At 47.8% G+C, this 14,691-nt stretch overlaps 1 long non-coding RNA gene across 1 annotated transcript; it reads right to left on the bottom strand.

The window, feature by feature from the left end:
* Window positions 1–3,760: 3,760 nt before the first annotated feature.
* LOC112449256 (uncharacterized) lies at window positions 3,761–14,480 on the bottom strand. Its single transcript, XR_003037724.2, has 2 exons — window positions 11,076–14,480; window positions 3,761–9,850 (listed from the first exon to the last, which is right to left on the bottom strand). It is a non-coding gene; the product is annotated as an uncharacterized lncRNA (long non-coding RNA).
* Between the last annotated feature and the right edge of the window lie 211 nt (window positions 14,481–14,691).

The raw sequence follows: 14,691 nt of genomic DNA, 5'->3' as shown, positions 1-14,691 counted from the left end.
AGTTCTAACTGTTGCTTCTTGACTTGCATATAGGTTTCTCAAGAGGTAGGTCAGGTGGTCTGCTATTCCCATCTCTTTCAGAATTTTCCACAGTTTATTGTGATCCACAACAGTCAAAGGCTTTGGCATAGTCAATAAAGCAGAAATAGATGTTTTTCTGGAACTCTTGCTTTTTCCATGATCCAGCGGATATTGGCAATTTGATTTCTGGTTCCTCTCTCTGCTTTTTCTAAAACCAGCTTGAACATCTGGAAGTTCATGGTTCACGTATTGCTGAAGCCTGGCTTGGAGAATTTTGAGCATTACTTTACTAGCGTGTGAGATGAGTACAATTGTGTGGTAGATTGAGCATTCTTTGGCATTGCCTTTCTTTGGGATTGGAATGAAAACTGACCTCCTCCAGTCCTGTGGCCACTGCTGAGTTTTCCAAATTTGCTGGCGTATTGAGTGCAGCACTTTCACAGCATCATCTTTCAGGATTTGAAATACTCAACTGGAATTCCATCACCTCCACTAGCTTTGTTCGTAGTGATGCTTTCTAAGGCCCACTTGACTTCACATTCCAGGATGTCTGGCTCTAGGTCAGTGATCACACCATCGTGATTATCTGGGTCGTGAAGATCTTTTTTGTACAGTTCTGTGTATTCTTGCCACCTCTTCTTAATATCTTCTGCTTCTGATAAAACATTAGAGTACATTAAAACCAAAAATCCCAAAGTACGAACCCTTTGCTAAAGCCACTGAAAGGCCGTCATCCATGCCCAAACTTCAGTGTTTACTTGGCTCGTCGGTCTTCCATGAAAGGCAGGCAGACTCCTTCCACCCAACAGAGGGGGATGAGGGCTTTAGTTCCACATCCTCATCTGTGTTCAGTTCTAAGTCCATTGACCAGACATGGGCTGCGCAGCGTCCTCTGTTAGCAAAGATGAGGACACTGACTTAACCTAGGAGACAGCAAGTCAACCATGAATTCCAAGCTGATCATGGACATCAGTTCGTTTTGAGTGAAGTAAAAGTTGCTCAGTCGTGTCCGACTCGTGGCCACCCCATGGAATTCTCCAGGCCAGAATACTGGAGTTGGTAGCCTTTCCCTTCTCCAGGGCATCTTCCCAACCCAGGGATCAAATCCAGGTCTCCCACATTGCAGGCAGATTGTTTACCAGCTGAGCCACAAAGGAAGCCCATTTTAGTTCATTTTAGTCAGATGTTTTAAAACCCTGGGTCCATGATCGGTGCTTATCTAGAATCTTTGCTTTGAGTAAGTTCTCAGGACTGGGAATGGAAGAGCCTTGAATATCCTCAGAGCCTGCTTCCCCTCACGACCCTGAACAAGACTGAAAAGCCTCCAGATGCCCTCCTCCCCACACACTGGGGTCACACACTGTCCCCTGGCCTTCCTTTTTCCACCTGCTGTACCCTAGGAGACACACTTTCTGCTTCCCCAGCAGCAAGCCTTAAGCCTGCCTCACGAGATGAAAGTAGGACCATGTTAGGCCCTCTAGGCAGCGCTTTTGCTTTCCTGGTAAAGGGGAAAGGTGAGCTGGTGCAACCCTGTGTCCCTGTTGTGGCTTGTGCCACGTGGCCCCAGCGCCTGGAGGTGCAGCAGTGGCTGCGCTGTGGGCAACAAGCTCACTTGCCGTGGTTGACAGAGCAGAACCTGTGGACTCATCACCAGCTCTGAACTGCTCACCTCTGGACTTCTTCCCCCCAAAAGAGGAAGCTTTTCTTGTTAAGTCCCAGCAGACCCAGGTTTCTGTAACTTGCAGTTAGAAAAATCCCAGAATGGTACAGAGTTAGAGATCTGAAATTAATAGCTCTCTGGATTTTTTTTTTTTTTTTTTTAATATAGAGTATAGGAGGTATTAGGAGGCCTGTCTCCCTTGGGCCAGAGGCAAGGTCACTGGCCATACATTTTATTTCCATACATTTTACTATGGAAAATGTAGCCTGTGGATAGTGGGAAAAGAACTTGGTCAGTGCACGGACTGTGAAAAACCAAAACAGGAGCAGCAGCTGTGCTTTGCTGGAGTGAGCAGCTGTGAGGAGATACCCCACGTCCAAGATCAGAGAAACCCCAGTAAGATGGTAGGTGCTGGAGCAGCTGTGAGGAGATACCCCACATCCAAGATCAGAGAAACCCCAGTAAGACGGTAGGTGCTGGAGCAGCTGTGAGGAGATACCCCACATCCAAGATCAGAGAAACTCCAGTAAGACGGTAGGTCCTGGAGCGGCACCTACCCCACACCCCACACCCAAGGGCAAAGGAGAAGCCCCAACAAGATGGTAGCAGGGGCGAGTTTGCGTTTGGAATCAAACCCCATTCCCACCAGAGATACTCAGAGGGCTCAAACAAACCTTGTACACACCAGGACCCAGGCACCCCGCAGAGACAGACAGAACTGTGTTTGAGTGTCTCCTGTGGAAGTACAGGTCAGCAGTGGACTGCCACAGGGCCAGGGGCTCTGGGTGCAGTAGACCTGGGTATGGCATAAGCCCTCTTGGAGGATAGAGCTGCCTGACCTTACACAGGACTGGGAAATAGGCTCTTGAAAGGCACCAGGACCCAGGAGAAAGGAGCAGTGACCTCACAAGAGACTGACCCGGACTTGCCCGTGAGTGTCCAGGAGTCTCCAGCCGAGACATGGGACGGTGGTGGCCTGCTGTAGGGTTGGGGGCACTGAGTGCAGCAGGGCCTGCATGGGACCTTTTGAAGGAGGTCTCCATTATCTTCATTACCTCCACCATAGTTTGGCCCCAGATAAATAGCAGGGAGGGAACACAGCTCCACCCATCAACAGATAATTAGATTAAAGATTTACTGAGCATGGCCCTGCCCATCAGAACAAGACCCAATTTCCCCCTCAGTCAGTCTCTCCCATCAGGAAGCTTCCATAAGTCTCTTATCCTTCTCCATCAGAGAGCAGACAGAATGAAAACTACAATCACAGAAAACTAACCAATCTAATCACATGGACCACAGCCTTGTCTAATTCAATGGAACTATGAGTAATGCCATGTAGGGCCACCCAAGACAGATGGGTCATAGTGGAGAGTTCTGACAAAATGTGGTCCACTGGAGAAGGGAATGGCAAACCACTTCAGTATTCTTGCCTTGAGAACCCCATGAGCAGTATGAAAAGGCAAAAAGATGGGTCAGTGAAAGATGAACTCCCCAGGTTGGTAGGTGCCCAACATGCTACTGGAGATCAGTGGAGAAATAACTCCAGAAAGAACAAAGAGACGGAGCCAAAGCAAAAACAACACCCCATTGTGGATATGACTGGTGATGGAAGCAAAGTCAAATGCTATAAAGAGCAATATTGCATCAGAACCTGGAATGTTAGGTCCATGAATCAAGGCAAATTGGAAGTGGTCAAACAGGAGATGGCAAGTGTGAACATCAACATTTTAGGAATCAGCTAACTAAAATGGACTGGAATGGTGAATTTAACTCAGATAACCATTATGTCTATCACTGTGGGCAGGAATCCCTCAGAAGAAATGGAGTAGCAACAAGAGAGTCAACAAAATGGAGCAGCAAAATGGAGAGCAACAAATGGAGTCAACAGAAGATTCTGGAATGCAGTACTTGGGTGCATTCTCAAAAACTACAGAATGACCTCTGTTCGTTTCCAAGGCAAACCATTCAATATCACGGTAATCCAAGTCTATGCCCTGACCAGTAATGCTGAAGAAGCTGAAGTTGAACCATTCTTTGAAGACCTACCGGAGAAGGCAATGGCACCCCACTCCAGTACTCTTGCCTGAAAAATCCCATGGACGGAGGAGCCTGTTAGGCTGCAATCCATGGGGTCGATAAGAGTCGGACACGACTGAGCGACTTCACTTTCACTTTTCACTTTCATGCATTGGAGAAGGAAATGGCAGCCCACTCCAGTGTTCTTGCCTGGAGAATCCCAGGGATGGGGGAGCCTGGTGGGCTGCCATCTACGGGGTCGCACAGAGTCGGAAACAACTGAAGTGACTCAGCATATGAAGACCTACAAGACCTTCTAGAACTAACACCCAAAAAGATGTCCTTTTCATTATAGGGGACTGGAATGCAAAAGTAGGAAGTCAAGAAACACCTGGAGTAACAGGCAAATTTGGCTTTGGAATACAAAATGAAGCAGGGCAAAGGCTAATAGAATTTTGCCAAGAGAACGCACTGGTCATAGCAAACACCCTCTTCAAACAACACAAGAGAAGACTCTACACATGGTCAACACAGAAATCAGATTGATTATATTCTTTGCAGCTGAATATGGAGAAGCTCTATACAGTCAGCAAAAACAAGACTAGGAGCTGAGTGTGGCTCAGATTATGATATTGCCAAATTCAGACTTAAATTGAAGAAAGTAGGGAAAACCACTAGACCATTCAGGTATGACCTAAATCAAATCCCTTATACAGTGGAAGTGAGAAATAGATTTAAGAGACTAGATCTGATAGAGTGCCTGATGAACTATTGACAGAGGTTTGTGACATTATACAGAGACAGGGATCAAGACCATCCCCAAGAAAAGGAAATGCAGAAAAGCAAAATGGCTGTCTGAGGAGGCCTTACAAATAGATGTGAATAGAAGAGAAATGAAAAGCAAAGGAGAAAGGGAGAGATATACCCATTTGAATGCAGAGTTCCAAAGAATAGCAAGGAGAGATAAGAAAGCCTTCCTCGGTGATCAGTGCAAAGAAATAGAGGATAACAACAGCATGGCAAAGACTAGAGATCTCTTCAAGAGATTTAGAGAGACCAAGGGAACATTTCATGCAAAGATGGGCTCGATAAAGGACAGAAATGGTATGGACCTAAAAGAAGCAGAAGGTATTAAGAAGAGGTGGCGAGAATACACAGAAACTGTACAAAAAAGATCTTCATGACCCAGATAATCACAATGGTGTGATCACTGACCTAGAGCCAGACATCCTGGAATGTGAAGTCAAGTGGGCCTTAGAAAGCATCACTACGAACAAAGCTAGTGGAGGTGATGGAATTCCAGTTGAGTATTTCAAATCCTGAAAGATGATGCTGTGAAAGTGCTGCACTCAATATGCCAGCAAATTTGGAAAACTCAGCAGTGGCCACAGGACTGGAGAAGGTCAGTTTTCATTCCAATCCCCAAAAAAAGGCAATGCCAAAGAATGCTCAAACTACCACATAATTGCACTGACCTCACACGCTAGTAAAGTAGTGCTCAAAATTCTCCAAGCCAGGCTTCAACAGTACATGAACTGTGAACTTCCAGATGTTGAAGCTGGTTTTAGAAAAGGCAGAGGAACCAGAGATCAAATTGCCAACATTCATTGGGGATCATGCAAAAAAGCAAGAGAGTTCCAGAAAAAACATCTATTTCTGCTTTATTGACCATGCCAAAGCCTTTGACTGTGTGGATCACTACAAACTGAAAAATTCTTCAAGAGATGGGAATACCAGACCATCTGACCTGCCTCTTGAGAAACCTGTATGCAGGTCAGGAAGCAAAGGTTAGAACTGAACATGGAACAACAGACTGGTTCCAAATAGGGAAAGGAGTACGTCAAGGCTGTATATTGTTACCCTGCTTATTTAACTTATATGCAGAGTACATCATGAGAAACACTGGGCTGGATGAAGCACAAGTTGGAATCAAGATTGCTGGGAGAAATATCAATAACCTCAGATATGCAGATGACACCACCCTTATGGCAGAAAATGAAGAGGAGCTAAACAGCCTCTTGATGAAAGTGAAAGAGGAGAGTGAAAAAGTTGGCTTAGAGCTCAACATTCAGAAAACGAAGATCATGGCATCTGGTCCCATCACTTCGTGGGAAATAGATGGGGAAACAGTGGCTGACTTTATTTTTGGGGGGCTCCAAAATCACTGCAGATGGTGACTGCAGCCATGAAATTAAAAGATGCTTGCTCCTTGGAAGAAAAGTTATGACCAACCTAGATAGCATATTAAAGGAGATCAGTCCTGGGTGTTCTTTGGAAGGAATGATGCTAAAGCTGAAACTCCAATACTTTGGCCACCTCAATGCGAAGATTTGACTCATTGGAAAAGAGTCTGATGTTGGGAGGGATTGGGGGCAGGAGGAGAAGGGGACGACAGAGGATGAGATGGCTGGATGGCATCACCGACTGGATGTACATGAGTTTGAGTGAACTCCAGGAGTTTGTGATGGACACGGAGGCCTGGCGTGCTGCAATTCATGGGGTCGCAAAGAGTTGGACACGACTGAGCGAGTGAACTGAACTGAACTGAGAGAGCATATTGAAAAGCAGAAACATTACTTTGCCAACAAAGTTCCATCTAGTCAAGGCTATGGTTTTTCCAGTAGTCATGTATGGATATAGACTATAAAGTCAGCTGAGCGCCAAAGAATTGATGCTTTTGAACTGTGGTGTTGGAGAAGACTCTTGAAAGTCCCTTGGAGTGCAAGGAGATCAAACCAGTCCATCCTAAAGGAAATCAGTCCTGAATATTCATTGGAATCACAATGAATGTTGATGTTGAAGCTGAAACTCCAATACTTTGGTCACCTGATAGGAAGAACTGACTCATTTGAAAAGACCCTGATGCTGGGAAAGATTGAAGGCAGAAGAAGGGGACGACAGAGGATGAGATGGCTGGATGGCATCACTGACTCAATGGACATGAGTTTGAGTAAACTCCGGGACTTGGTGATGAACAGGGAGGCCTGGGTGCTGTATTCCATGAGGTCTCAAAGAGTCAGACATGACTGAGCGACTGAACTGAACTGAACTTAGGAGGTATTATTTATTAAATTGCACTTTTCTGTGTTTACTGAGCATTTTCCACATGCCATACATTGTGCAAAACCAGTGAAACAGAGGACAAAATGTTATTTAGAGTCCAAGCCAGACAGAAATAAGAATCCATATTCAGCAAGGGTAGCTTTGTGATCAGCTGACTCATTCCTTTAACAATGATTGTGCACCTACAGTGAACCAGGCTCTTGGAGCTGGAGATACAGAGATGAATGTCATAGCTATAAGCCTTTAGGAGCACAATCTTCTAAATATTCATCCATCATTCATGCAATAAATGTTCATTAGGCACCTACTATGTACCAGGCAGGCTCAGAGCTCAAACTGAGGGGAGAGTAAACAGGATTACGGAGTCATTCTGCTTTTGAATAGGACCACAGGTGCCGGAAGTTAGATTCAGGAAGGAATGAAACAAGGGGTAGGGGACCCAGCTGGAGGCATAGCATGAGAGGTCGGCTGTCCTTGCAGGGTGACCGTGGTCTCCAGCAACACTTGAGCCACAAGTCCCCTCCCTCGCATGAGGGTTGCATCTGGCCAGGCCGTTTCCCTCGGCCCGCATCGTTTTCTCCAGAGCCTGACTTCCTCTAGGCTGTTTACTGTGTGACCGCTGCCTGCGCCTGTGCCAGCCTGCCCAGCGCCCTTGTTGCTGCTAGTTACCTTGTGACCCGAGTATCTTTATTAAAAGTGAAGCGTCCCCTAGTAAGGAACATGTACCCTTTTCCCCCAGAAATGATTATGTGACTAATTGAAATCACAGTGACTCCTATTTTCCCCTTCAGAGGCAGCAGTGTATTCTCAAACTGTAATGGGGTGGAAAGCCGCCACTTGGCCCGAGAGGTTTAGCCTAATTTCTGGGAAAGAGGCATCCTGGCTACTCAGCCATAAATAGGTTATCGAGACAAAATACACCAAGACTGAATGGCCCCCGATTCCCGGCTGAGCTAACCCCCAGAGGATCCTGATATCCCGCCCAAGGACACTGACGGCAAGAGAGAGCCCAGCTCCCTGGAGATTCGGGTCTCTAGTCTGTCTTGGTCTGGCCCAGCCACCAAAGCAAGCCACTTCCCCCATGGGGCCAGCTTTGTCATTCACGAAACGGGGTGAATGCTGGATGCTGCTTGAATCAGAAACTTGTCAGTGCAGTGAAAAAAACACATGAAAGCCCTTTGTAACATTAAATAAAAGCCTAGTTGTACTGACACAGGAGTGGCTTCCCAGCAGCAGACTGGTTACGCTCCGAGTTCTTTAGGACTCTGACGTTTTCAGTGGCTCCTTCCTCAAGGTAAACCCATCCCTGGGCCCCGCGGGCTTCAAAGGCCCAAGTTCAACTCTCAGCAGCTCAAAAAGGCCAACCACAACTTTGGAGCCTCACTTCAGCTAGTCTTTACTTCTGAAGAAAGGGGTGACTGTCCCCAACGGAGCAGGTTGGCCTCGGGGCGCATGTTCCCAGCAGGCACAGCGGTAACTGCTCCCAAAGCTGCAGGCACAGTTGAGCAAGAGATACAAAGGTGCTCGCCTGCCTTGGGGACATTAATCAAGGGTTTGAAAAGGCTCTGTCCCCTAGAGACTAAATTCTGACTTCTGAAACTCCAGTTGGAAGAAGAGAGGATAACGGATGACATGATCAACGTCATGCTTAAGCAGCAGAAGCAGGAGGAGTGCTCAGAGAGAAAGGAGTCCCCTCTGAGAATCAGCCATGGCCAAGGTGGGTCAGACTCACTTGTGAGTAGTCCTCACTGTGGGTAGTCCGCTCCCCCATCTACATGCCAGTTCATACATATGTGTTCAGTTTAAGAGGTTACTCTCCGTGGTAGGCAGGATTCTCATGTGGCCCCCAAGAGCCCTGGCTCTGCTCTACACACACCTCTGCAGCGATCCTGGCAAACGTGAGTCTAGGTACGGCCAAGGAGGAAACTGCAGATAGAATTAAGATCCTAAGCCAGCTGGCCTTAAGAGGGGGCGATTATCTGAGTGGGACAGAGTCTTTAAGGTGGAGAGTTTTCTCCAGCTGGTCCCAGATGTCAGCGCTCAATGCATAAGGATTCGTGGTCTTGAAGATGGAGGGGCCATGTGGCAGCAACACAGGCAGCTTCTGGGAGCAGAGTGTGGCCCGCGGACAGCCAGCGGGACCCGGGGACCTTGCTATTGTAGCCGTGGGAACTGAATTCTGCCTCCAAGAAAGGGCCCTGAAGCGTGTTTGTCTCCAGAGCCTCCTGGTGAGACCTGAGCCCAGCTGACACCGTGGTTCAACCTCGGGAGACCCTGAGCAGAGAGCCCAGTCCCGCTGTGTGACCTCTGACCTACAGAACTGTGGCCCAGTAGATGGGCAGTGATACGGCACTGGGTTTGTCAGCACTCGGGCCACCCGGCCCTTGGGCAGTTCCAGTCACTAGGGTAAGCAGCGGGTGGTCACATGGCCAAGTCAGTTTGGGAGTCTTTTCATTTAGTGAGCTCTCCAGCATCTGTAATTATGTTTTGACTTTTTAAACCATTTCATTTTTAATTAATTTCAGACTCACAAAAAAGTTGTACACAGTACACAGCATTCCCAAAAACCCTTCACTGCAGTCCCCCAACTGTTGCATAAACACAGCACAGCTATTCAAGTCTGGAAGTGAACACATCCCCCAGCCGCCCCGCTGGCGTCCCCTTTGTGGTCCAGTTGCAGTGCAGGAAGCTGTCAGCCCTCTCTCTCATCTGGAACACCTCCTCAGTCTTCGTCTTCGTGATTTTGATGTATTTGAAGAAGTATCAACTGGTTATTTTGTAGAATGCCCCTTATTTTAGGTGCCTGTTTTTTCCTGGAGATTAAATTCAGAGTACGGATTTTTGGCAAGAGCATAGAAGATGTGATGCTGTGTCCTTCTCGGTGCACTGTGTCAAGAGGCCCCATTTGGTCCCTCATGGAAGGCGTTCGTGTTGATCCCTTGGCCAAAGCAGCTGCCTGCTTTCTCCATCGTAAAGCTGCCTTCTTCCCCTTTCTCATGAATAATTACCTTGTGGGAAACACTGTGAGCCTGTTGGTATCCTGTTTCTCACCGTATTTTTGCTCAATGATTTTAGCAATCACCGATGATTCTGTGAAACAATTACTGCCGTGAGATTTGCCAAAAAGTTCCTGGTTCTATAATTTCCTTCTACATTTATTAGCTAGAATTCTAATAATTTCAGTAAATTTCTACAAGTCCTAGAATTTGTGAGGAAGAGTGTTCCTTCCAGTCCCACTTGTTTACTCACCTACCTATTTATTTTAATGTGGATTCAGGGAATCTTTCTTTCTTCTGTGGGTCAGAACCCATTACAACCATGATTTATCTTGTTGCCCTAACTGCCCCAGAGGAGCCCTTGCAGGCTGGCCCCTGGGTCTTCTGGACATGCGCCTGTCACTTGATACCTCGGTGTAATGGTTCATGATTTCCTGGCACCCTCATCTTTCCTGCTCCAATACTCCAAGGTCTCCTGGGTCCTTTATTCAGAGATTGGTATTTAGAAACCAAGATCTGTGAGTATGTAGACATGTCCACAGGACTGTTCATTTTTAAAATTTTATTGAAGTATAGTTGATTCACAACATTGTGTTAATTTTTGCTGCATAGCAAACTGACTCAGTTATATGCATATATATTCTTTTTCATACTCTTTCCATTATGGTTCATCACAGGATACTGAATGTAGTTCCCTGTGCTCTACAGTAGGACCTTGCTGTTGATCCGTCCTATAAATAATTGCATCTGCTGACCCCAGACTCCCAGTCCACCCCTCCCCTAATGCTCTACCCCTTAGCAGACACAAATCTGTCCTCAATATCTGTGATTCTGTTTCTATTTTGTACATATGTATCATAGTTTAGATTCCACATATAAGTAATATCACATGGTATTTGTCTTTTTTTTTCCTAACTTACTTCACTTAGTGTGATAATCTCTAGGTTCATCAATGTAGCTGCAAATGGCATTATTTCATTCTTTTTATGGCTGAGTGATAGTTTACTGTATATATGTACCACATCTTCTTTATCCATTCATCTGTTGATGGACATTTCTGTTGTTTCCATGCATGTCTTGGCTATTTCCATAGAAATACACTTAATGGTCATGCTCTGATACTGTGGATCATTGACCCTTTCATCGTCACACACAGACACACACTCACCTTTTGGTAAAACGCAGAGTCAAGGGGAGCTCATCCGCCCGCAGCTGGACTCCTCTTGCTACACTTGACCCCCCTGAACCTCACCCGCCACGTTCCCTGGGCCAGCCATGTGCGCCTACCCCATGCCTCCCCAGGCGCTCCCATCACTCACCTCCTCTTCAGGGACCCTTCCCACTCAGTGACCGTGGAAGGAGCCTCTCTCCACTTTCAGATCTATTATTATTAATGTTACTGATAACTATTAATACCTCTTACTGGGCACTTGTGCTCCAGGCAAACATGAGTTCAAATCCTTACAGCAACCCACGAAGAAGGAAGCTTCCCCATTTATGGACCAGACACACAGGCTCCAAGGGGGCTGTCACCCAGCTTAGGAAGCACGAAGTGGGGATTCTCACGCTTCAGCTCTGCTCTTTGCATCCGCCCTCCCCTGTGCAGACTGTGGGTCTGCAGACACCCAGGAGCCGGGAAGAGTGAGGGGCAGCTAGGCCGTGGGAGCCAGCACAGTGGGGACAGCCCCTGGACTCTCCTCCCTGGGAGTCTGGCGGAGGTGGGGTGGGGCCGTTCCCCTGGGCCCCTCCTCTTCCTTCCTCCTTCATACTCTTTTTTACCACTGTTCTCGGCCCCCATCAAAATTTCCCAGGTCCCTTCTTTGGCCTGGGAACTCTTCACTGGAGACAAAGCCTAACGTTCTATGATCAGGGAGACAAGGCTTGAAAATGCAGATGCCCAAATACCTGGGGAAGGAAAGGCTGCAGGTGGGATGGGTGAGTTTCCGGGGGAAAGACTGTGAGTTTTCTTCCTATTTGAGTGTTCCTATCCTTATGAGAGGACACGAGAGCCTTCTGCCTATGAATCAGAAAAGAAATCTGGGTGGGGACCCTTTTCTTCCTGCAGAGAAAAAATCAGAGGCTGTGCCCTGGGCACTTCCTGCCAAGAGCTTGGGTACAGGGCACCAAAGCCAGGAGAAGGCAGCTCACATCCTGGGGAAACAGAGCCAGAGATGCTGGATCTGGCTCCTCCAGTCCCCCGCCTCCCATCTAAGCTTCACTTTCCTCTTGGTTCTCTAAGCGCAGTCTCAACCAGGAGAACCAGCAGCATCCTTATAACCTGGGCTTCTTGACAAATGGGTCAGTTACTGGGCCCCACCCCAGACTGAATCAGAAACAAGGGCTGAGGCCCAGCGATCCGTATGAGCAGCCCTCCAGCCTCCTCTCCTCTTCTGCCTGCAAGTTGAGTGCCTCTGGCCACAGGACCTCAGATGATTCTGCTAATGGTGACCATCCTAAACTGATGATCAACTGGGGACTAGGGGAGGCCCTGGAGTTTCCTCACAGTTCTAGAAATTAGGGTAGGTTTTTAAAATGCCACTTCGGTGCACTAAGAGCTCCTTAGTAGAGAAGAAGTGTTGAATCAATACTCCATTAGACTGAGGACAAAAATGTCAGCTGACACACTTGAAATCTGCTGAACACTGATGACATGACTTAGTTTATGACTCCTGTTACACTGGTGACAGGGCCTGGGAACGTATTCTAAATTTCAAATCGCTCCCGACTTTTCCTCCACATCTGCAAACCAGAGGACCATGACCCACCACCCCAGCCCATTCCCCACCAGCAGTGCCTGTGATAAGTTAGTGCTTCAGCAAATCCCACTGTCCATGACACTCTTACCTCTTGTGGGAACTTGCCTGGGTTATTTGCTCCCTTCTGCAAGGGACAAGCAGAAGCACTCTGTTATTATATGTTGACATCAATCCTTGTTGGCTGCCTCTGACTGGTGATGAAAGAACAAATGTTCTCAGGGATGTTAAACAGACACCACAAAAATCGGAGAGGGCTGCTCTCTGAAAATGGGAGGGAAACCAGACTGTAAGGGGTCCTGTTTCCTATGCTGCATTATACTCAGAGTGGAGAGTTCAGGCTGCATGAATATGAACTGGTTTTACTCAGCCCTTCTGATACCAAATGTGTGGGTTTTCCACACCAACAGCCATTTGTCCCACTGGATGTCCTGAAGTTCAACTCAGTTCTGAAACTACCTGGGTTTAGCCCATATCCCACAGGTTACGGGCTTAGTCCCTCAAGACTGCCCTGTTTCAGACACCTGTCACAAGTACTGCCCAGGGTACCATTTTCTGTCGCGTTTGGCTGCAAAGTGTGGGGTTCCTCCAACCCCATCCTTTTAGGTTTGATAATTGGCTAGACAGGCTCACAGAAGCCAGAAAAGTATTTACTTTACTGCTATTATGGTGGCTCAGATACTAAAGAAACTTGCCTGCAATGCAGCAGATGCAGGTTTGATCCTTGGGCCAGGAAGAGCCCCTGGAGAAGGGAATGGCTACCCACCCCAGTATTCTTGCTTGGAGAATTCCATGGACAGAGGAGCCTGGTGGGCTATAATCCACGGGGTTGCAAAGAGTCGGACATGACTGAGCAACTAATGCTAATGTAGAGGATGCAAGTCAGAAGCGGCCAGGCAGAGGAGATGAAGGGGGAAGGTGAGAGGGGAGGGGGGCAGAGAACCTCCAGGCCTCCTTGGGTGCCCCACCCTCCCAGCACCTCCACATGCCCACCATCCAGAAGCTCTCCCAACCCTGCCATGGTGGGGTTTTGACTGAGGTTTCATTTTGTAGGTATGATTAATTAAATCATTGCCCATTGGTGATTGAGCTCCATTTCCAGTCCTCTAATCACACTGGGTCTTTCTGACCACCGGCTCCTATCCCGAAACTATCGAGGGGCTCCTGGCCACTGCTCTTCTAACTAGCATACAGAAGATCACTCCAGAGATTTCAAAGGTTTTAGGAGCTGTGTGCCGAGAACCGGTACAAAAGACCAAAGATTTCTTATTGTATTTCATAGTCACTCAAGTCCAAAGAGCAGTAAAGGTGCCAACCAGAAGGACAAAAGGGCTGTCATTGCAAAGTGCACGTCCTCTGGCTTCAGTGACTCAGAGCAGTCTGCATCTGTGATGTGCGGTCCTGTGCACTTTATCTGTGCACTTAGATAAAAATTGCCTTCCGTGGCAGCTCAGACCATGGAGTAAAGTGCACGGCCACCAGGCATTATGCTCATGGTGGGAGAAAAGGGCAGAGGGAGCTGATCATGGAATTGAATCTGGGGCTCTCCCAACTGTCCCTCACTTCCTGCTCCTGTGGGCAGACTGACGCCCACACTCACCAGGGCTCACTAGCCTACTCTCTGCTGCTGCTGCTGCTAAGTCGCTTCAGTTGTGTCCAACTCAATGCGACCCCATAGACGGCAGCCCACCAGGCTCCCCTGTCCCTGGGATTCTCCAGGCAAGAACACTGGAGTGGGTTGCCATTTCTTTCTCCAATGCATGAAAGTGAAAAGTGAAAGTGAAGTTGCTCAGTCGTGTTCGACTCTTAGCGACTCCATGGACTGCAGCCCACCAGGCTCCTCCATCCATGGGATTTTCCAGGCAAGAGTACTGGAGTAGGGTGCCATTGCCTTCTCCGGACTCTCTAGCTGGGTCCATGTAACACTGTCTTTCTAGAAGGCTCCACCAGGGCCCTTGACAGTCTGACCCAATGACCACTTCCTTTTTTCAAAACAGGGTGCGGTGGGGGGGGGGGGCGGGGGGAGGTTGGGGGGGAGGTGGGGGGGGGGAGGTTGGGGGGGAGGTGGGGGGGGGGGGTGAGGAGGTAGTTAGGACTGTTAAGCAGTAATGGTTCAGATTCTGATTAAGAAAAAAAATTTTTAAAACCACACTACTGGCTTTGACTTTTCCACCTCACCTGG

Source organism: Bos taurus, chromosome 13 (genome assembly GCF_002263795.3).
Source record: "Bos taurus isolate L1 Dominette 01449 registration number 42190680 breed Hereford chromosome 13, ARS-UCD2.0, whole genome shotgun sequence".
NCBI classification, from domain to species: domain Eukaryota; kingdom Metazoa; phylum Chordata; class Mammalia; order Artiodactyla; family Bovidae; genus Bos; species Bos taurus.
This window is presented reverse-complemented; position numbering and strand designations above follow the sequence as displayed.